The following is a 24,387-nucleotide window of genomic DNA, read 5'->3' as shown; positions in this document are numbered from 1 at the left end:
AATTTTTTTTCAAAATGATTAAATTACCTTTGCATCCGCTCGATCGCATTCCGCGCGCAAGTCACCGGAATCAGTTACCAGCCGCACAAACGCAGGAGTATCGCTATAAAAGAGAGGAGGGATGCGAATGAATTTAAACACCAGGCTCATATTTAAACACCGGGTCGCGTTCGCGCGATCGAGTAATGTCTCGCGCACGCGACAATATACGTAACATTATATACGGTGAACACTACACGCGTGTTCGATTTCACGTATACGCGTCCATAGACCGGTCGGTGTGTTTTATTAAACGCTTCGCGAAATAACGCGCGAGAGGATCGCGCTTGGAGCCGTAATGAGGCGCGCATGAACTCTTCCGCGCAATTCTGTATTATTCCCTCGCATTGCGCTTCGTGTCACGCTCCGCTAATTAAAATGTCCACTCTCGCGGTAGAAAACAAGCATGAACGTCGTAGTCAAACAGAGAAAGAGAGAGAGACAGAGAGAGAGAGAAGGAAGGAAAGCGAGAAATACGGAGAAAAAGAGAGAAAGAGAATATTATTACGACGAGTTTATCAAAGCTCGCGCCAACTAAGACGAACTTTTCGCATCGCGAAATACCGTAAACTTCCTAAGGATTCCTAATTTGGGTCAGATAAAATCTTTAGCGAATAAACTTACGCGCAAGTACTTGGCGAATGCACGAAGTTTCGAAGCTTGTCGAGAAACTCCGCGTACCCACTAATAAACGAACATATGAATCAAAGAGTTTGGCGGGTAAGGTGCTTAATAATCGCAACGTACAGAGTCACATAGTCGGAACACGTTTACGTATATACACGTGTGTGCGTGTGTGTGTACGCGCGCGTGTTTCCGTGTGTGTTATACGTTCGCTGCTGGAACTCCTTCCCGCAAATTCGCGACTAACTTTCCGGGAATGTTCTGGTTTTCGTGAATTCCACTGCAATGTTATGCACGCGGGACGAAAGCATATGTACCTTAACTGAATATGGTTTCTAAACAATTGTGTATAAGCACGCAAAGGTCGAATAATATCTTTAGGAATATGTGATCGAAATTGCTTTCAACTTGAATGTGGCTCTTTCTGTTTCTTCCATTCCAATATTACGCATATTTTCATTGAAATCGTAAAATAACGTGATTTGAATATCCACGGTACATTGCTGCCGTTTTGTTTGAAATGTAAAAATACGCAGCAAAATCGCATGAAGGTAAATTTTTTTACATCGGTTATTATGCTTTTAATTAGTTTTTTTTTCCCCAACTGTGTGTATGTCACAGAAGTCAGGAAAATAGAACATGAAATTATTTTTAATTTTAAAATTTTTTAAAGAAAGAAATTGTTTAAATTATAATACTGACGTATATATATCGCGCTAGTAGTATCATTAAATATTCGTGTCAAACGCACCATAAAGCTGCGAGTAACGACATTTCGGTAATACCGTCGCTAATCCATCTCGGGGACATTCGTTCGTTGAGCCGTTGCACGTCCACTCGACAAACGCACGTTCGACGTGACATACAAACATTCCCGATTAATCCGTATTACGTCAGTTTTACAATGACAGAAAAAAAATATATAAACCGATATAAGTATCAGCGTAGCGGGAACAAATGGGGATTAAACCGAGCGCGAACGTGTCGAGAGCGAAGAGAGATTCGTCCGGAGCCGAGTCCACGCTGTGCGTACGAATGAATGCAGGAGAGGGCATTTAACGTGGCAAAATCCCCCGCTACGCAACGATTAAATTCAGCGAGTAGACGTATTATATGCGACATTATATGCAGTGTACATAGTACATACGTTGGCTAGCAGAATGAAAGAGTATATGTAATCAGGATCCAGTTTGCGACGCAATTGCGGCCGTCGAATGAATAACTGATCCGCACTATTGATTCGCATTTGTTAGTAATGAAAGAACGTCATTAGACAGAGTAGATGCGGTTCCACGGTTGTTGAACAAAATAATTGATTATTACAACATGTTCGTTCACGTTGGGCAGTAGAGGAATGCTGTTTAGTCGGACTGTCGGACGAAGAGGGTGCTCGCGCTCCTGCGGTTTTTACTCGTCAGTAGTGAAAGAACGTCGCTGATCCGGCTGAGGAAGAAACCCGCGATCGACGAGGTTCTAAGGTGATCGCCGCGGAAAATCCGTAATTTCCTCGCCGCCAGTGAACCGCCGGCGGTCGATATTATACGCCAACGGCGGTTGCTCTCTGTCGCGCGATTGAATACCCGGCGAAGCTATCGTCCGATATTGTATTTACGCCGATGGCGGTTACCAGGAGTAGGCGGTAGGCACGGCGACGCGTTCTCTCTCTCCTCCGGCACGGTCGAAGCGTTCTCCGGCGAGTGAACCAGCCGAGAACGGACGGAGAGAGGCCTGACAGGCTTGCAGGGAGACTATACAATGCCGCTATTGTGCTAGGAACTCCATTAGAGGCACCAGACGATTCTGCCGTGCTTGGGAGACAGCGAGAGGGAGAGCGAACGCGGGCGAGAGCGAGAGATCGAGCCCGGGGAAAAACAAAGAGCCCCCGACGTCTTTTATCGAGATTTCGCGCAGCCGCATACCGAGTACCACTCGACGATTCATTACGTAGGTACGGAGAATTGCCCGTTTCACATCCCGAGGTCGATTTGATTAACCCGGGGAAGAGAAAAAAATAGGCTCGATTTTTTCGCGACGTAAAAGCGGAAGTGGTCCGTCAACCGGTCTCTTCATCGCCGGCCGCGAATCAGCGCGATAATTCGTGTTTTCTGTTTCGATGATCGAACTTCATTCGTTTTGGTCGAACTTCAATCGGAAGCGCGTTGTATTCATCAATGGCCTGGATTTACACGTTTGGAAAAAGGGGAATTCCGCTCGCCTATTGCGAATGAACAATACCAGGTAGAATGAGCGCTTTAATCACTTGGACACTATATAATATCTGTCTAGCTAATCCCGCCGCCCCTATTTTGTCAAAATTTAACGAATAAATTATATAATATTGCATAAATAGCGCATGCGCTATTTATGCGCTCTCCAAATCCATAAGAAAAAAATATTGCGCTTATTTCGTTTAACTAAAAAAAAATTGTTTTTAATAGGAGGTCTGAATAAGCTGCCAGTGAACCCCCTCCCCCATATGTTATTTAAAAACAATTCTGAAAAACAAATATACAGAATTTATATGCACTACACGCTCTCACATCAGAATAATTTCGATTTTTGTGCCGCATTCCTTGAAGAACTTTCCTCTAAAAAATATTTAAAACAAACATACTTTAATAGAATTTTAACATAAGATAAAGTTAAGTGATATATTTAAAATTATATCTTAAAGATTTCAAAAAAATAGTATCAATCTCTCTCATATTCTCGCTGAAAGAATCAACTCGGAATTAACCAAAAAAATTCGTTAAAACCCAAAATCGATTATTCTGAGCAGGAAACTCTGTACAGGAAATCGGTTCAGAATTCAAGATTAACGGCCGACGAACCTTGGCCCAGATTATTCACGACATTGCTGATCGTTCCCCTGGGTGAAATATTTACGGCAATGAAAGTGGGCCGGAAGAATAATTCCTCTGTGATTGTTTCTCCCTTAGGGACGTGCAGGTATATAGTCGATATTCAGTTAACCCTTCGGCCTAAGACCCTTCGAAAGATCCGCGTGAGGGAAAATCTTTTCAGAGGAAAATTCTTTTTCTTCCCGATTGGTGGTATCGACTACCTCTCCGGAAATTCTCATCAAATCTGCGGAAATCACGCGTACGACTACCGAAATTTCATCCCTCTGCTGTCGCATTTCGATCAAATTGGATCAATGAATGTATCGAAAATTCCATCACGTTAGGAAATCTACGGACAAAAATGGTAGTACAGATCAATGCGATATTCGAGGTACATTAAATTTAATTTCATAGCAATAGATACAAAAAAGAATTGAATTTTAGTTGCTTTTTATTTTCTTTTTTTTTCTCATCTTCAATAAAAATACCTTAATAAAATTTAATACTTTAATGAAAATTTAATTTGAGGAATAATAATCTACTTACAAATTTATTTATATATGTATACTTAACTGATAGACTTTTTTAAATAAAATTTTTATTAATACAAAATTAATTTCAAATTTATCCTAATATATGCTGCTGCAAGAACATTTGATGAATTTTGTGATACTCTATATAAATGCTATCCAAGTACGAAATTTTATTAAATTATCAGTTTCATAATTCTCTTGCGGGAATGCGACGCAAATCCTTTACATTCAAAAACACGACAACTTCATTAAAAGGAGCAATTTATCGATGAATAATTCATATAATAGAATGTGCACATGTCGCAAAAAAAAGCCTGTACGCTCGAAGCCTGTAAATATAAAGTATGCGTATAAAATAAACATTGCATCGCTATCTAGTAAATAAATTTTATTCGCGGATTTATGTTCGGCCTGTTCAATATACGCTCAGATATGTCGAAATATTGCATGGCTCGAAGGATATTTCTTTTAACTTGCACCATGTTTGATTTTACGTGATAAATCCATATTTAAAATATGAAAAAAATATTTTGCCATTGCAAATTTATATTTGCAAATTTTATATTTTTTACCAAAAAAATCATTACTTTGAATCATTCATCGAGCTTTTTTATTTGTTTAAAAATCAGTAATCCAAAAGTTACTGCCATAGACTTAATAATTATAATTACAATTATAATTGGATTTGTCACTTATTAAGAAGTACGTAAATTAAATGTACGTAAATAAAGTCGTATGCATGATTGGAATCTAGTATTTAAATAGTACTACGCGCGTCACATCTGAGATTTGGTGGATAATGGAAGAAAGTAAGGCAAAGGGTCGAAAAAGATCCTCTCTCTTCGGGGAATATCCTTGGATCACGATTTTGCTGGCGTAATCTAGATGGCTGCGCAAATTGAATGAAACGTCGACGCAAATTTTCGGAACGATTAACTCCCTTTGACATATCAAGCTTACCGCTGTGGATGGCGAATCCTTACTCAAATTCGTTGTGCGAATATAAGATTTAGTTGGATTGTTGATCTAGGAAATTTGCTTGATTTGAAAAATTTTTATTCTAGGAAATAGATACGTAAATATACTTACACTTGAGATGTTACGTATAATATAAATTATTATATTGAAATATAATAATTTTTCTTACATTTACACAGCTTTGAGGAACATTTTTATTGCGAATATGAAGATTTCTTTTTTCTGTTATTGATAGTCAATATATATTTTTAATTATTATTCCATTTAATATTTTTAAGATTATTAAAATAAATTATTAAAATAACTGAATAATCTTTTTAATTGCGATAAACTCGCTAAATAAGTATTTTCAACACCTTTAAAAATCTAAAGTATTTTTAAATAGAAAAGATCTGCCTAAAATTATAAGAATACATTTGATTTTAATGCTTTAAATAATCAAGGTATCGTTCAAAACAGTAAGAATCAGCGAAAAAAACTGGGAGATTTTTTTTATTTCGACAACCAATAAATCCCGCTCGTTTACCTTTGAAGGTTATTCAAACCGCAAACAGCATAGCGGAAATGAAGCTATCAACATGAAAGAGAAAACCGCACGCGAGGGTAGAGACAGAAAAAGACTCATTTCGCCGTAATCTTTTTCTAATCACTCTCTTGAAACGCTCTATCGACAAATCTCTAAATGAACTTCTCGACGTGAAAGCGTAATATTCGATATCGGAATGAAGTCGTGACGTTCGTACTTCAATGACGAACGTACTTCAATGAAGCTTTATAGAAATAATCTTCGGAATTATGGGGATTACGCAATTTTCTAAGAGAGAACTCGTAAATTCATGAAATTATGTCTCACTAAATTAACATTTCCAACTTAATTAACGTTGAAGTCAAATATGGTATGTGCGTTTAGATGTATATTGTATTCATATTCTGATCTTTTTCCACCTACTGACACATTTCTTTCTTTATATCCGCTGCACGAAAACGACATCTTAAAATTCAAACTCTTGCGGAAACATTTTCTTTTCGCGTAAGAACTCGATCCAGCGTTAAGCTCTAATATGCTATTCTATTGTCGGACGCAGATCTCTCCCATGACTTATGGATTATTTTACAAGAGCTTTCACAAGACCGCTCCCCTCGCCTCTCGCGTTCAAGTGCACGACTGCAAGTGTAAAATCCTTTAAAAATTTTCTCGTTGAATATTTCCTTGTTAGAATATATACCGCGATATAATTAAAGTATCACTGCATAATATTTAATGGGTGTTGAAATAAACCTTAAAAATTAATATTATAAAGAACGCTACTATTCTTCTCTCACATGATAACGAAATGTTTGTTAATTCATTACAAGTAGTTTAACAAGATCTTGATTTTTCAGCATTGTCAATTTATTAATATAATTTCCATTCTATATATCTGTCTCTAAAGAAGATTCTTATAATAGAGTCGAGAAACTTTGAAGTACCCTGTACGTCATATCCCGACACAATCTCGAGTAACTGACACTCAAGCACCGACGAGCCTCGAGACTTTTCTCTCTCAACAGGTGGTGCTGGGGGGATTGGAAAGAGAGGTGGTAAATGTACCTTGGCTTTCTCAAGATTGAAGCGAAGCCAACAATCACTTAGAGATTGGCAACGTACAGCTAGTCGCTCTGACTCGCATGAATACCCGATCGAACATCCGTGACGATCCGTGACGATTCACAGTGAAATTTTCTGTGACACAACCCAATTTTCTAGCTAATAAAAATAATAAGTACAATTGCGGAATATAATTTTGGCTTAACGTTTAGGATATAGATTTACAAATCGACCGAAAATCACGTTGCATTGAAACGATTACGAGAAATTTTCCGTAAAATAAATGAAAGAGGCAATAAGATAAAAATAGTTGAGTGAAAATAGCAGAAAGTTATAAAAAGTAAGAATAAAAAATATGGTATATGAAACTAATGAACATTTGCAAATTAATAAGTAGAAATATATTTTTATATTAAATTATAATTATATAGATATAGATAGTTGATTTTTTAAGCTTATGGTGCACGTTAAATTGCGAACACATTAATAAGATAATTGACAGATTGATTAGAAAATACAAAAAAACAAATGTTTCTCAAGGAAGAAAGTTTAATTATCTAAAGAACAAGAATTGTCGTATTGTTTATAATATTTATTCTTAAAGCTAAACTGACAATCTCGAGGGGAATCTTCAATATATGTTATCCTGTAATTATGTTTAACAGGACATGAAAAAGCCCTCCGTTAGTGACCGATTGGAAGATAAAGAACATGAAGTAGAGTCCCCCTAACATGTGGATCGCGTATCGATACACTGTTTGCTCTGCGTCGGATTCTTATATTTACTCCTTATATCCTATTCTTATATTTCATCATGTTTGCCGAGGCAACGGGAAAGGGACTCGATTTTCTCGAGGCTCCAGTCGACCCAAGTTATTTTCAGAGAATCGATAACGTGCACTCCGACGGGATATACAGAAGGGGGAGGGAGCCGCGGAACTTTGTCGGTTCCAAACGCCCCGCGGGTCCGAAGCCACGCGTCTAATTCGATAGCGTAATTTTGGTGGGCGTTAGAAGGGCTGTCGGCTAGGTACACAGAGGGGCAAGAGAAAACAAAGGCAGCAATTTGCGGTGGCAAACGTTTGAGAAGGTGGGAAGCGAGGGCCTACGAGATTATCTATGAACCGTAACGTGTCGTTGCGATATAAGCCGGATAGTGTATAAATCGGGTGATCGAGAGACCCCAACCCTTTCGGCCGGCATAATGTACTTGAAATTTTCCTAAGTCATGTCCCTTCGGTGAACTTTTAAGTGTCGTGCCTACGCAAAGAAAACGAGTCTTTCGTTAAATAAGGAGAGAGAACCATAATTGATACGAAATTACACAGAGAGACTGTTCATATTTCTTGCTCAAATAAGCAGCGTATAATTAATGTTTTTTTTTCATCAGATTTTATCCTTATTTCGTGAAAAAAATCAAGAAATTAAATAAAAAAGTTTGAACTTTTAATTATAAAACTTGTATTTCCTACCAAGTTAAGATAATTCTTTCTTATTTTAAATGTTTATTGTGATATATGTATATGTTTTTGCTCCTGTAAAATTTGTAATGAATTTTCCTCTTAATTATAAAAGATTATAATCTGGAAGAATTCAGTAATACACACTCTCTTTTAAGTCAAGTGAAATGTAATTTAAAAAGCATTACGTATGTGAAAATGCGGAAGAATAATTTCCTAGAATTATATTATCAAACCCTTTCGGAAGATTCTAACAGATCCTGCCTGTGGCAAATGATGGAATGTTCACGATTCTGAATGCTGACAGTAAAAAGAGACAAATCCAGTCTGAGTAGCAATTCGCAGATGGTGCTCGTTTCAAATTCTAAGGGAAACCAGGTGGAAAATTTATGTAAGATGAATGTAAACGCCCGCAGGACGAATTTGCATTAGCGCGCCGCGAAGACAAAAGCGCGAAAGACAAGATCGAAGCGAATGCGCGTTTGAAGGCAATGTCATTTAACGAGATAGCAATCCAATTTAAATAATGTCGAAACAGGAGGAGGCGAGAGGGCTGTAAATTGGCAGAACCGAGTGGAGTTATCTATGGGAAATTCGACTTTTGACTCCATTAGAGTAGTTAGAGTATGAGATATGACATCACGATAAGTCAGCCAGTTAATGTTACTAACTTAATATATGTTAAATGTTAACATTGACGACACGGGAACCCACAAAATTCAATGAAGGAGTAATTAGAATTCTATTATTTAATTTTTCCTTTTAATTTTTTATTCATATAAATATATGTATATTCTGCAATAAAAAGCAAACAAACAAAAATAGCGATCTATGACGTGTAGTGCGATTGATATTTGCCATATCGTGAGATTGAAAATCTAATTTCCGTTTGTAATGTTTACGCGCGCATTAACGAAGTAACACAGAGCGGTCGTTGCGATGAAAAACGTTTCGCGATTCGTGAACACTCGCGAAATAACGGGGCTACCGCAAAACCCGTGAGAACGATTTCGCGGCGACGTTAATTACGTTTGCATGTTACGTCTAAAAACTGACGGTAATTATTCAATTTAGCGGCTAGCCCGGTGAATAACGCAATTGAATTGTAAAGGAGTTGCCTTGTGATGTACAATGCATGCTTAAACCGCAACGATATTTCAGACGTTACACCGGGATTTCTGTTTTAGCATAATGGATACCAAGAGCTGGAAATTCGCGGTGTGCCTTCATTCAGGCAGAAATAGATTCCGCATAACGGAATCGTGGAATAGGGATTCCCACGGCGAAAGTTTTCGCTTTGCACAAACTTAAAGTCTTGACAAGGTTGACATCGCGAACAGCTGAGAAAGAGAGAGACGCGGATTTTCAGCCGCTATTACGTGACGATATTTCACATTTGATGGAATTGTGTAAATAGATTTTATAAATATTTCGTGGCTATGTAACTTTATCAATGTCAAATGTGTGTCAATTTTGTCGTATTTATAAAGAATGATCAGGGCGATCCTGCCGCATTGATTAACTGAAAGATATAATTGTATCACAAGATTTATGACACGGCTTATCTAACGTATTCATCAATCACGCGTCGATCTCGACGTGGAGCTGATTTATACGGTCGTTCAATATGTTTCGCCTTAGTAATCGATGTAGGACTAATTGAATCCACAATGGCACAACTGTATTTTTGCCACCGCGTTATCCAACCGTTGTTTAAACGTCACATTTGCGCAATAACGATTTAATGAGAAGCTGTTATCGCAATTTCATGTTGTATTCTATGCGGTTATCCGTCACCGTTATATCATTGTTGCGCGATACGCAGTGAACTCTACGGATACTTCAGTGAAATATTACATCAACTCGAAATAGAAACTTGCATGAAACCGCGTAAAATAGCATTTTCTCGTTAAGCTCGTATTAGTTTGCAGTAAAACTATAACGTGCTCGAAAATTGTTACTTAACTATGAAAGTTATTATTATCTGATTTCGATATTATACATAGTAAATCGTTTGCCGATAAAAAATTTGTGGACACGTTAACACTTTAACCGTACTACTTTACAATCCATCGAGGCATGCTTATCAATTCATATATACAATATAAAAACAAGTTAAAAATATATATTGCGCAATGTTGAAAAAATTTTATAATTTAATACGAAGTTTCAATAATTACAAGCTATCTGATCTGTTTAAGATTTATTATGAGGTTACTCAAGCTAAATTCTAAAAAGGAAAAAAGTTTAAAGCAATTTTTCATACTTATATTGTCTAGCTGCATCCGTTAACAAAACCTTTTATCTCTACCTTCGTTATAATTTAGGAGTAATCATTTAGAAAGGGAGACAATAAAATAATAATTCGGCATTTAGCCAGAACATCGTCGATGTGATCGTGTCGTCTGACAGCAAACGTAATCGCAAGCGTTACTCTCGTAGAGATATCCAATGTAACACTTTGTGCATACGCACGATACCCGTCCACTTGCTTTAACACTGGCGATCGCCCGTCAGTAATTACTTACGTACCGGAACGCATATCGGCGACGTACGCTCATAAACGGAGCTCTTCACATAGTAGCTGCGCCCTGTTACAACTAGATAATGATGTTGCCGACTACCATTCACGCAAGCATAATTGATTGCGGTCGATTCACGTCAAAACCAACTATTCAAAACTATACAATGAAATCAGTCATTTATTAGCTAGGCCATTTTTAGACTTCTGTATTGTTGGAACGAGATAAGCACTTACTCTGCAAGGGGAAGGGGAGAAAATTCTATAAAGTCTTTTACTGATTTATTACGCTAAATAGAGTGGTTTATCAGAAAAAATCTGAAATATATCGAGACATCAAATGTCAGAAACAAATGGTTAGGTATCCAGGTTTTATCGACAAAAAATAAATTTCTAGCTTTATATACAATCGCTAATAATTTTATAGAATGTTTCTCTAATCATATGTATTATTAAACAAGTTTCCTTATTGCATATATTCTTATCACACTTTGCAAAAAAATACTGAATATTTGAAATTGATTCTATATAAAAAGAAATTAGAATTAATTATAAAAAATCGAATTACTTTTGTGAGTTGATTATTTGTCCATAGAATGTTAAAATTTTTTTCTGGCATTATCAAATTTTAACGAATAATCGTAAGATTGTCAATATCGCATTTTCAAGAAAATAGACGATTATACCCATTTATTAATTTCTCGATAATGAAAAGCATTTATAACAGCATTATAAAACTCGTTAAGTTACATGATTTGCCCGATAATTATAAAAAATGCGTAATGATTTTTTTTTCAATTGAAATTGACTTTTAAGCGAAATTGAATATTTTATGGCCACGTGTTTGACAGTTGAGCGGCAATTATTAATCGCGCTGAGCTATAATTTATACGCATGTACATAATGCAACGCATACGTGGCCGCAAAAAGAGAGCTGCGCGATTTCGCTGTGGCGCTTTCCGTTACAATTTCGCGAAAATCCGATTGTACGCGCGTTCCGTTTAATTGTTCACCTTCTGTACTTGACAGATCGCCGCGATATTTGTCGAGAGCAGAAAACAACGTTTTTACTCGCGCGATTTTGCGAGGTTCTTGCCGCGAGTTTGGCGGACTTAATTGCGTTCCGAACGTTGGAAAGCGAGTCGCGAGCGCAATCGACCTGCACCAGATGCATGCATAACTCGTTGCGTAGAATCTGCAAGAATATGCATATGTATTGGAACGGATAATTAAGTTTTTTGATTAATGTTTAATCAATTTTTTCTTTATAAAAATGTAGAGGTTGCAATGCTTGCAATAACTCCTTGAATGTAGAATGTATTTTTTTAACTTTTTCTAATAACCCTCATACATCATCCGAGATATATAGCGAAAGACATTTTAAACAAGAAATTGAAAATACTTTTAATTAATTTTGCGCTACCGACAATTTGAGGAGAGAAACGTGTATCAAACATTTTTTTATTAATATTTTACGCAGCAGGTCAAGATATAATAAAAAAATTATTTTCATGGAAAAGCATTACTTCCAAGCTGCAGAATGAATGATACAGTTCATGTCTTAAGATATAAAAACCGAGTACAACTGTCTTACATAGCAAGCTGCACGTATCTCCACCTCGTCTTCTGCATTCCAGAACTGATGGAATTTCCGACCGTCTGGAATTTCGTTCTGTTTATAAGAGCGGAGCAAAAGAATAGAATAGAACTATCCTGCGGATGGTTAAAGTCGAATATCATTAAATTGGATGATAATCTCGAAAATGATATATCAAGATGATTACAGCCTTTTAATTTACCTGCCGTGTCTCATTTTTTACTTGTTGCAATTATATTATCGTAAAATCGGCAAAAAATTTTTACTGCAGAATTTCTTTTCTTTTAATGAAAAAAGGGTGGCCTTAAAATCACAAAAATACGATCGAGCTATTTTGTTTGTCTCGTTCGATATGGCTCCCAATTAATGGCGGATTGAAAGTGCATCAGTATCGGAATAGGTACAGGAGTTCAAGGAATAACCCTCAACTATCGAGATAGACACGACAAAGATTCCGATCCCTTTCCTCCTTATCGGTGTTTTCTCCTTTTCTCCGCTTTCAGCGTTCTATTGAAAGCCAACCGGGCTTCTTGTCTTCTTGAATTTTGTTACGCCATGAGGAAACAAGTTTCAAAGTACAAGCAGAGTTATTTCGTGCCGTTGGTTCTTCTGTCTGAAGAAAAGCAAAAAATAAAAATAATGTAATTAAGAAAATGACTGCAATAACTGCGAAGTGAGCGAGAGAACACAAAATCCACACACTTTTTTTCGCGAAAGTATATACGAGATATAATAATGAAATAACTATTTTTATACTCATTTTAAATTTTAATATTACAACTTTGTGTCATTTTTATATAGTTTAAATATTTTGTGCAAAATATAATAATAAAGTCTATAATAATAAAGAAACAATATGAAAATTTCTTTTGTAATATTTCCATATTTTATTATATTTTCATTATTTAAATTACGTATTGTTCTACATCTCTTACAAAAATAATAACAAAGATAAATTTTCTCTTAAAGAAGAAGAAGAAGTTATTCTCTTATGCGCACGATATAATTACTTTCATACAGCTTTAATGTGCATATTTTAATTAATCATAAAATAATGTTCAAAACTTGCAAAGTTGTGCACGATAAATTGGTATTAAAAAATACGAAAGTTATTACATTATCGCACATTACAAAACTTTGTAATGGTAATCTCTGCATAAAACTAATTTATATCTATTTTACATCGATCGAATATAAAAAATTTATTTAAAATTTTTTTTATATTATGTAGATAGATAAAAATAAGCGGATTTAACTTTAATCTAAAAAATATAATCTATTTAATCTATCAAAAATTTATTCATTATAGACATAGTAGGCTTTATTGATAAAATTTTTAATTCGCTCATCTATGAATTTTTAAAATTAAGAATGTTATAAATATTTGACATTTTATCACTAATAAAGCTAGTCATAATGAGGAGCGACTATTTGACCTAAATTTTCACACCATCTGTTTTAATTATCACGAAACGTAGTGAGATGAAACAATTTGAATTGCACCTCTCGCGAATTACATATCGTAATCACTGGCACGTTTCGGCTTTATATGATTTTCTCGGATCTGTCCAATTCTTTTTCTTCGATAACTCGATGGTCGTTAATTAACCGCGCAGAGCTCACTAATCGAATAACGAGAGGAAATATGATTTATCGACGATATTGGTTGACACGTTGGAATTAATAAGCCGACGGTGACAGTTAACGATCAGCATGAATGATTCGTAATGGCACGAGAACGACGACGACGAGAGAAAGCAAGCCGAAGAGGGGAAAAAACAACTACGAGGATCACAGTTTGCGCGGGACAACTTTATTTCATCTTGTTGCAGTGCTGCTCGTCCAACCTACTTAGCGTCAATTAATGGATTTAACGGTGATAGACTAACGGGCAGTCAATATCGGCGAGAACGCGCTTTGATAAAACACCGCGGTGGCGATAATTATAAATCCTCGTTCTCCCGACACGCGAAAAGAGCGGAACAATAAGCCGAATGAAAAGTACACGTCCTTGGTTTAGGGAAATTGCAGCGAGCGATTATATATATCCATCTCCTTTTCATACTAATGGCGTGGCGCGATAATTGTCATCGACATCGTTCGATATCGCATACACCGCGTAAAAAGAGATAGTATCTTATCGATTAACGCGCATTCATTGTACCGTAAATTAGCGGAATCCCTAGTATTATTCTAGCTATTTTTGTAATCTAATTAACATGGAAACGAATCAAGCATCTATAAATAAACTAATTACACTTTACAAGTTAATAAGTATATGTTTAAATTTGTAAATTTAATCAATAACGAAGTGAATAAAAGAGAGAATTTTATAACGATTCTTCTCTTTTTTTCTTTGCAGCTATCGATTTTCATCAACTTAATTATAGAATTTATCGGAGGAACATTCGTTAAATATTAAAATATATAGAAAAGATGACGATCCAATTAAATTTTCGTCCAGAAAAGGGCGATTTCAAATTAGCTGGGAAACCCATGGATATAAATAAAGATATATAAATAATCCAGAAACTCTGTATGCATAGATCTGTGACATTTAATAATTTTGTGGAAATTCTATATTTTTTTAAAGAGCTAATATCTCCTTTACATATGTCCTGCATTTCTTCTTTCAAATACATTTGCATCAGGATTACAGGAAAAAATTTTTAAGGCGAAATGCATTTATGTGGCGACGTGACGATTATTGCGAGGGAATGCGAGCAAATTCTCTTACAATTATGCAACAAAATGGCCCGCCCGAATCTGGCCGAGCGAAGTGATTAATTGCTACTGACAGCGCGATGATCGCGCGCAAATGCGACAAATAAACGTTTCGAGAACACCCATTACTGACACGTTGACAATCTCCAATCACAATGTCATGCGATTACCGCCGTCAATTTGCCCGGAGCTAATATAAACGGACGTCGTTTTGTACGATGTAAATCTGTGCGGCCGCGATCGCAATAAAATTCATTTCACTCGCGCATTAACATATTAAAACGAACGCGCGCGAACACACGTGCGTGTTTCGTTTGTCGTGGAACATTGATATTAACGAGTTGCAAAAATTCCGCGACTCGCAAAGCATTGCCGCACCCCCTGCTGACTGCCGCTTCCATTTGCAATAGCGGAAATAATGTGCCGTTTCGCCATCGCCCGAAATTGCGCTGTGACAGTTCATTAACGCGTCTCGCACGTCATGTGTCCTGTGTCCTGCGAAAACTCCTCGCTGGTCGAATATATTGGATAATAATAATTAAAGGTATTTGTATCAAAAATATTCATCTTGCGGATCCTTTGATCAATCAAAAAGAAAGTTGATTGAGTGAATGGAAAAAATATGAGAAATAAATTTTTACAGAGAGGAAAATATTCAGCCATTGGTTCTAATAATCGTATATCATACTCTAAGAAATATTAAATACTAAATATTAAAAGGAAAATTTCTTCCAGCTATTTCTATTATAGTTTGATAAATAAAAATTTCAAGTTTATTGCATCAAGATAAGAAAATTGTATATAAGAATTTATGTGTACCAAGATTTCATACTCAAGTTACACCACTATTTTAAAGCCTATTTAATGCGACTATATCGTCTTTACTCTGTAAAGTGTAGCATCTCGTAAACGATGCATAAAATAACTGCACATAAAACGCTGTGTGTCCTTATATCTTACGATAATTACTCTATCTAACTATAAACGCATAAATTCCACCGGCATCGCCTACGTCTCGGCGGTGCATTTGCGAACTTTTTCACTGTGTAGCGTAGCGGGGAACGCAGAGAAATGTCAATGTCTATCACGGGCACACACATACATACGCACGCATGTACGCGCACCTGTTAAACGACGGGACAACTTCGTTACTAGACACGTGCACACACTAATTAAAACGTTCTAGTTCTCTGCGGCTGGTCGGAACAACAAGTGGCACACGGCATCTCCTCCGCCAACTCCATTTCGCCCATTTACCCCGTTATTTAAGCGACCTATTAGCAAAAGCAATTATTTTTCGATTAATCGCAGAGTTGTAAAAAGAATTGTAAAAAGAAATAGTTCCGCTTCTCTTTATATCTTATACGTTCGCCGGTGTCGAGAAACGATTTCGTGCGTGGGACCTCCAGCAATTCGTTGTATACAGCTGCGCGACATTCTTAGCTCAATCGAGCAATTTATTTATTACGAGATGTAGGAATATTTGCCATGAAAAGCACGTGAGAGATCCGAAAAATTCAGGAATGACGGTGCGGCACATTTTTCACGCGAGTACGATTACAGGGTAAAATGTCGCAGACTCACGAAACGAAGTGTCGCTCCTCGATAATAGAAATTTTTAGCGCGATCTGACACATTTTTTGGAATATTTAAGTGGTAAAATTTTACTCTCTCGATGAGAGAAGATAAATATTTACCGGCGAATGCCTCTTTGCGCCCGCTTCGAAAACCGTGTAACAATCGAACACGTGGATTACACGGTTGATTGAAAAACTTTGCGCCAGTTAAGCACCCAGAGTCCCTTTATCGATCGAATTCACGTTAATCTGAAATCCCATCCGAATGTATAGTCTGCCTCTCTTCTTGTCGAAACAATGAAATTTCAAGCAATAAGTTTGAATTTGGATTTCGACTGGCAGGAAATATGTCGAAATGTATCTTTAGTCTTTATATTTTTATTTCCGACAATGGAGAAGCGTTATAATTGATGCGATAACATAGGGCGTTTCATATATTTTCAAAAATAACATGAAAAAACTTTGTCGAAGGTAAAAAGAGAGGGTAATTATTTTAATTACGAATTTAATTAGATCCGATTATCTTATTGTATTTTTTTTACCGTACTTTTTTGTGGCTCATTGTAGCTCCGCAAAATCTAATTATAAGTCCTTGCATTTACTTCGACATTCTCTATTTCTCTCTTGGAAACGTCGTAGATGTACATTATCATGGTTGCATGCTGCTACTCAGCATAATGCACAGCTAGAACGACCTCGAGAGAATGCCGAGGTGTGTGTTTACGTCGCCGTGATAACGAGGGCCACGCTTCGGAGGAACGGAGCTTTGATCTCGCATCGTCGATCAAAGAAAAGCGACGACTCGCACTTCGTGCTCTCGCGTTACATAAATGCCTGTAACTCGTTACTTTCCGAAAGATTACTTTTGAGGCGCTACGGTATAACGCGATGAAGCCGAACGTCAAATATTAGAGAAAAATTAATAAACTGTAATTCGCAAGAGAGCGCACAAAATTCGCAATAATGTCGTTAAATCACAAAATCAGCATTTATAATTAAAAAAAGGATAATCTAGGATTGTCGTGGTTAGCGGTACAAAGCCTCGGTCGATTTATGCAACGATGTGATTCATTTTAATCAACGAATCGCGCTTTGAGTTTATTGTTAATGCATTACGTTTACAATGCTTGATTCCTGTCACACAAGTCGCGTACAATGTAATCCCGCGTAGAAACGCATGTTTCATTGTGCCTGCCATGGCTGCCATCCTTTATGCATCCTATCGCCGATCCGCGATGTAGGTATAGACGCGGGCTCACGCTTGCGAGTACCGAAGCTGTCGCATCGCAAACACCATGCATAACCGGAATCTGCAATAGCGGGATATATAGTGACGAGCCTAAACGGTCGATACCGAAGTGAAACCGGGGCGCAATTCGCTTTTGCTTTTCACAGAGAACAATACTTCGGCCGGACCACCGCCGGATGCGACACCTGCGTATAACGCAACTTCGCTCTCAGTAAATCGAGTTCGTCTCGCCAGGTATAAAGTGCCGTTGGATATCACAAGGGGTTTATACGTCAGGGAAAAATAGCCCCTATAACAGGCGAAAACACGCAACTGTCCTTTCTCGATAAACTTCACGATAAACTTCACGATATGTCACAGATTAGCTCGAAATAATAGACCCGTCTTTATCGATCAGGATATCTCTGATATCACATCTCGGAAGCGCAACATTAAAAACTTGGAGGAACTTGTTCTTAAATTCTCTAAAAATTTTATTTTACGTGATATATATATTTTCAATTTTTTTTTTAATTTGTGTTAAAAGATTACTATAATTAAAATCTAATCATCTTATAACAAAATTAAAATTTAGTTGTCTTAATATTTTATAATTTTACGTCTGTATTGCAGATTTTTTAAAACTCTTCAATATTCCCGTTTGTCACAAAGGTATGTTTTTGCATTTAATGTTCTTTCCTTGTAAATCCACGACATTTTGCGGTTGAATTGCGCATTTTTCACACAAAGAAAAAAAAATTGAATCATGTTTGGCGTTAACGGTCAATATTCTCCATGAAAAACGAAACAGGTCGATGCACAATATCCTTTAGTATGCATGTATGAGAATTTTTGAGAAACGAACTTTCCCGCCGCAGGAAATACACCTCGGGCACTACAATTTGCAATGACTCGAAATAAATTATTCCAAAATGATTTTTCCAATTTTCGTATTACATTATTTAAATTATTTTGTGTTGCTTCTACCAACATTTCCTCTCTAAAATGAATCAGACTGCTTTTATTTTATTCAAAAAAAATAAATACGTATATATTTCGCTGCAAAATAAATACTGCAACGAAAACATCGTTCGAATATAGATGTTGATTAACGAACAGATATTAATTCTCTTCTGAAAAAAAATCTATGCGCGAGGGCAATAATTTATGAGCAAACGTGACAGAATCTATAATGCGATCGACACTACACGCAAGAATCATACATCATTTCCCGGCACAGTAAGAATAGCATCTCGTTTACCTCGTCTACCTCGTCCATGAAAAATCTCTGCGCAAATGTAACGTGACCTCCCTCAGACAGATTTCCCGGCGTCTCCCATTTACAGAGGGATTACTCTTCGCAGTTGCCTGATCGATATTTCCATATTCAGAAATGTCTGTGTGTCCCCGGCTTAACTCGTTCCAACTCCAAAACATTGTCTTTTTTGTCGTTTCGCCAGACTAATCCTTAAATTTATATTCAACGACGGCCCGTCCGATGCCCGAGGGAGTCCGCGAGGATCGGCGTTGCAAAACGGATGCATCGGAATAGGATTCGAACAAGGAATAAGTTGATCGATATCCCACCCGCCCTGTACTTCGCGACTGGGATATTTTCTCCCTCCATCTGCTGCTCCTATCGCAGATTTCTGCTTATCCGCCGAAACAACGTTGAATCAGCGACCACGTGGCACGCTTTTATCGCCGCTGATTCGGCACACTTCGATGCCATCTACACGATACTATCTAAGCACTCGCGTAAGCACTCCAACGAGAAATGATGAAGGGTAATGGAGGAGAGCGATAAAGGGGCGTCATAAATTGCACTTTTCCCTCCTTTTCGCTGTTCAGAGAACAAACCTCATCTACTCTTTTCCGCAATGTAGAATGACTGACAAGAGCGATCAAGTAGCTCCTCGAAACCTCAAACAACGCGCTGGGAAGATGATAAATTTTGAGCGCAGTAACATCTTTTACAGAGTTCTCCAATCTTATGTTCCAAGTTTTCGTTTCTCTTAATATGAATTATTTATCTTGAAAGCGATATGTAAGATTCCATGAAGAAATTCTATCGTAAAAATATTTTCAATAGATGACTGTTTTATATCGTCAAAATAAGCTACATCGTTCTCGGTGCTCTCATGATCGCTTGTTTGGAGGGGAGGAATTCGAAGAGAGATGCTTCTCCGAGAGACATTACGTTATCCTTATATTTACCCAACTGCTCATCTATCAATAAAGTCATCCAACCGACTGTGACGACATAATATTTTCCAGCCAATATTTGTCCGCGATTTTGCGTATTGATATGGAGAGCCAGCGATGCATCACGGAAATATCAAGTCAATATTGGCAGGTTATTGCGATACTGATCCGCTATATACACCATATTGCCGCGTACGTCGTCATTATTGTCGTCGTCCTCGTCGTGGTCATCGTCGTCAGTAGCAACAACAGCAGCGTCTTTTATTATCCGTATTGTCTCGAACAATATAAATGACCGACCTTTAAAAATAGCCCGTGTACGAGTTATAGTGATTGCGCCATCGGCGGAAATGCACGACTTGCATTGGAGGCAGATAGACGCGGATCAAAATAACGATAAGCTGAACGGATCGCGAGCGAATGGACAGAGTCACTGTTTCATCCATTTTGAGGATATAAAGTCCATCCGGCGCAACATTTTGATCTTGTTTACGGTTTTACCCGACACAACACACACACACACACACACACACACACACACACACACACACACACACACTCTCTCTCTCTCTCTCTCTCTCTCTCTTTCTCTGCGATACAACGATACGTAAAAATTCACGGTTTGATTTCGTCGTCGAATCACGATTATGTTGGTTCTAATTCCGCTAATTGTCAGTAACGAAACACCTAATTTTAAAATCACATCGTTATTTTCAAAGATAACATCATTAAAACTTTTTGATATAAAAATATTTCTATTAATTTTCAACTGTTGCGATGAAGCAAGAGAAATATATATGTGATAAACGAAATATAGAATAAAAACTTGTTTTTTTTATTTTTCTAATATTTTTGCGCGAAATATTTTTTATCCATTGTTGCAGTAAATTTAAAAAAAATAAAGAAAAATAAAATTGATGATCGTTGATTCCTCAACTTCTGTTAAGATAAATTATATCATGTATTTATTGAGGCACTTATATCATGTATTTATTGAGCAAATTGATCAATCGTTACGATATAGTAGTTAAAAATTAATCATTAGCATTAAAGGCAATAATACGCAATTTTAATATGAAATTAAAACAAATATTGATCAAGCGATTAATTATTAAATCTCCAAATAGCAGTTTGAAACGCAGCAGTTCATGATTTTGCAATGAGGCGCTAAAGTTCATCGAAATAATGGACAAGGACACTTGAATGATCTTTTATAAAATCCTAGTGAGAGTGCGTTAGTACGTCGTATTATTAGCTTAACCCTCGCATAAAGCTCCCCTGCGTCAATGAATTTTCGCCGAACAATTATTATCGGTAATCCATATCGTGTATTTTGTGTACAGACGCATATTATAGCTATATACCTGCCGCAATATTCCGTGATATTCTATCCGGGCTGATACGCGTGTAATCAATTGTTCGTTACAGAAGGTGGATTCAGAATTAGCAATCGCCCTATGGTCAATCGTGTATGTTTTAACCTCCAATTATTATGATAATGCCGAAACCGATCCCAACGTAGATATTTTATATCGGTATTAAAAGCTTTTTAGCTTATTGTTTTTTTCCAATTTCTTCCCCCCCCCCCCCCATTTCATATGGGACCTACTTTTATCTATTCGCCATGAAGGCGAATTATTAAAAGCAATTAACACAAAATACAACGTCATTTCTTTGTTACGGTCAGTTTGATTCGCAAAACGTAATTACTCCGCTCCAACTATAATAGTTGAGAGTTAATTACATAATTACAGTTACAGATGTATTATCTGCGAAATTTTAGATATTTTACATATGTGTAATAATAGATGTTTTACGTGTGGGCTATGTGCAGTTTATATATTTGATATATTTAAATAGGATATATTTCTTTTTTTTAAGATAACTATAACGACCGTATACATAAGTAAGATTTGGTGCTTAGATATTTACCGTGTGATTCACATCTAGATGTACATACTCAGGGGAACAACGTATCATGAAGGGGGTTCAAGCTTTCGATTTTTATATTTAGGGTGTCCCAAAAACCAGATGTTTTTTAATAGGTTTTGAATTAATTATTAATTATTGAAAGTATCGAACTCTTAATTTTGAGCTTGAAAATATATAACTCTTTGATTAAGTTTTAAAATAAAAATTATATTACAAAACTATATATTTTTAGTGATCATTTTAGGTATGTTTTATTTTAACAGAATTTTAATTTCAGATTTCGAAAAATAACGGTAAATATTGTGGTGAGCGATAACTTTCTCGATATTCTTGCTTCAAAAGAATCGAATCCCCTTTTTGCAAAACCAAGGAGTTGATGCTTCAGACATCCGACGGCTTTGGGACACTCTGTATAATATTTTGCACATAATGCATGAAGATGTTCTTATGAATTTTAACAGATTGTGTACATAGATAGATCTTATGAATTTTCTAACGGAAGTAGGACTCGTGGTAGGCGGGTCAGGCCGCTGTTTCTTCTGCAGCGAAAAAGAAAGGGATATCCAATATATCGTCGCGTAACATAATCGCACGCTCGTCTTAACTTCGTTTCCTTGATAGTCCGGAACTTCCGACAACTGTGACCGCACCTGCCGAATCGGAAATCCTTATTTCTCTTCACTATCGATAAACGACGCGATACTATCACTACAGCGCAACAATATATCCACGATGATCCTGCACCACCTCATAGTTGACCAAATCATTCGCGTGACACAATCCTGTGGAACGTAATATGTGCATACCGAAATGAAAATTATTTCAATCTCGTTTTATTCGTGATTTTTTACGCTAAATTTGACAAATGCATTTTTTCAAACACATTTTATTATTTTTTTTTATTATCTAAATTGCAATTTCTTGTGTAAGTCTTCCAATACTTGAGATCAGCTTAATTTATATTCACATATTCTATTTATCTTCATCTATCTAATAAAAATTTCAAAACTAAGCTAATTAGAAAGCTAAAAAAAATTTAAATCTTTACTTATATTTTTTGGACTTGATGGCGTATATTTTTCGTGATACAATTTTTTTCTTCCCTTCTTTTAGCACACTTTTAGAAATTAAAATATGTAGAGTGTGTTGCAAGAATATAAATTAAATATTTCTATTGCGTTTTTAAATAATTTTTGAGGGAACGACGAACAGACGAGCCGTGTGGCAAACCTGTCGAATGTAGATAACTGTGTTTTTAATATAAAGCTAGTTTACGAACGTTATCCGAGTTTGAAAATATTTCCACGAAGACTTTATTACTAACTTTGCCTGTGAGTTTAGCTTACCGGATAACGGCACGATCAATAACATCTTAAGATCTACAAACTCCACGTACAAGCCATCGTCGTGATTTAGAAAGATACTTCCCGACTGATATTTTTCGAATGAGATTTACTCGAAAGAAGATTTACTTTCTTTAAATCTTCAAAATCGTTTCTGTTTTCTTAAGCAATAAATTATGCAAAATTTCGCGAAATTTAGCGAATAAGTGTAAGAAGATTAATAAGCCTTATAAGAAGAATAAGTTTATTTAACGTATTATAATGAACAAGGTAAAAGAAAAAAGGTGCGAAAAAAATTTTTAGTTTTTTCTTTATTCTTTATTCTTATTATTCTTTATTCTTCATAATTGATTTGATTGATTTGAAACACATTCTTTATAGAGATATAATAATGATATTAAGTAGAAGAGATGAGTAAATGTAACTTACGCGAAACTTAAGAATCATCTCTTATATACGATGCTATATAAATGATACGAGGGTGTTTCTACACAGCACTCAACTGTAAGACCGCTTCAGCGATCAAGAAAACTATTTGCCGCCGATAAAAACCTGCAGCAGCAGCAAGTCCTGAATGAAGAAAATGAAGCTTTACGACTCGCACGTTATTCGCTACTCTAATCTCATTCTCTAAAGTTATCTCTCCTTTAAAGTCATTTCTGCTCTATAATGGCAAATAACGTGAAACTGTTTCACACAATATCACGCGACTCAGTGTAAACTCGCAGATTATTCCGGTTAGATTTACAGCGGTAAATCTGGACCAAGGAAATGAAAGGCTTTATAACGCGCACATTACCCTCGCTCTAAGGTCGCTTTCTACAATCGTCTCCGTTATTCCGACAACCGTAAACGACACGAAGCGCATTTCATCCGGATGTTTTCCGGTCCGGCGCGTACCAAACGGAACGGCGGAAAACTTGGCCGGCGCGTACCACGAGATCCCCTTCGCGGACACTGGGTATACGGGAGATAAAATCTCGCGACGATGAATATAAGAGTAAAAGACGCGAGGTAGAGGGGAAGACGAAGAGAGAACGAGAAAAAGGGTGAGCGGTGAGGTGAAACGAGAGAGGATAAAGAGATATATAAGCCGCCGGAAAGCCACCGTAAGAGACGGCGAGAGATAAAAGAGGAACGGAGAAAGAGAGATAGCGGAAGAATGAGCGAGAGATCAGCGAGTGTGCAAATTTAC

General features: G+C 36.7%; 2 protein-coding genes and 1 long non-coding RNA gene across 4 annotated transcripts in view; 1 reads left to right on the top strand and 2 right to left on the bottom strand.

The window, feature by feature from the left end:
* The window catches only part of LOC139781716 (uncharacterized), a 115,678-nt gene that overhangs the window by 53,967 nt on the left and 37,324 nt on the right, over positions 1-24,387 (top strand). The window lies entirely within an intron of this gene.
* The window catches only part of Rsh (Rap GTPase activating protein radish), a 126,174-nt gene that overhangs the window by 101,678 nt on the left and 109 nt on the right, over positions 1-24,387 (bottom strand).
* LOC139781919 (uncharacterized) lies at positions 13,975-24,385 on the bottom strand. Its single transcript, XR_011720732.1, has 2 exons — positions 23,622-24,385; positions 13,975-22,499 (listed from the first exon to the last, which is right to left on the bottom strand). It is a non-coding gene; the product is annotated as an uncharacterized lncRNA (long non-coding RNA).

The sequence above is a fragment of the Temnothorax nylanderi genome, unplaced genomic scaffold (assembly GCF_030848795.1).
Source record: "Temnothorax nylanderi isolate EJ_2023f unplaced genomic scaffold, tnyl_v1.0 TNYL_tig0007_pilon, whole genome shotgun sequence".
In the NCBI taxonomy this organism is placed as follows: domain Eukaryota; kingdom Metazoa; phylum Arthropoda; class Insecta; order Hymenoptera; family Formicidae; genus Temnothorax; species Temnothorax nylanderi.
The sequence above is the reverse complement of the archived record's forward strand: the minus strand, read 5'-3'. Positions and strand labels throughout refer to the sequence as shown.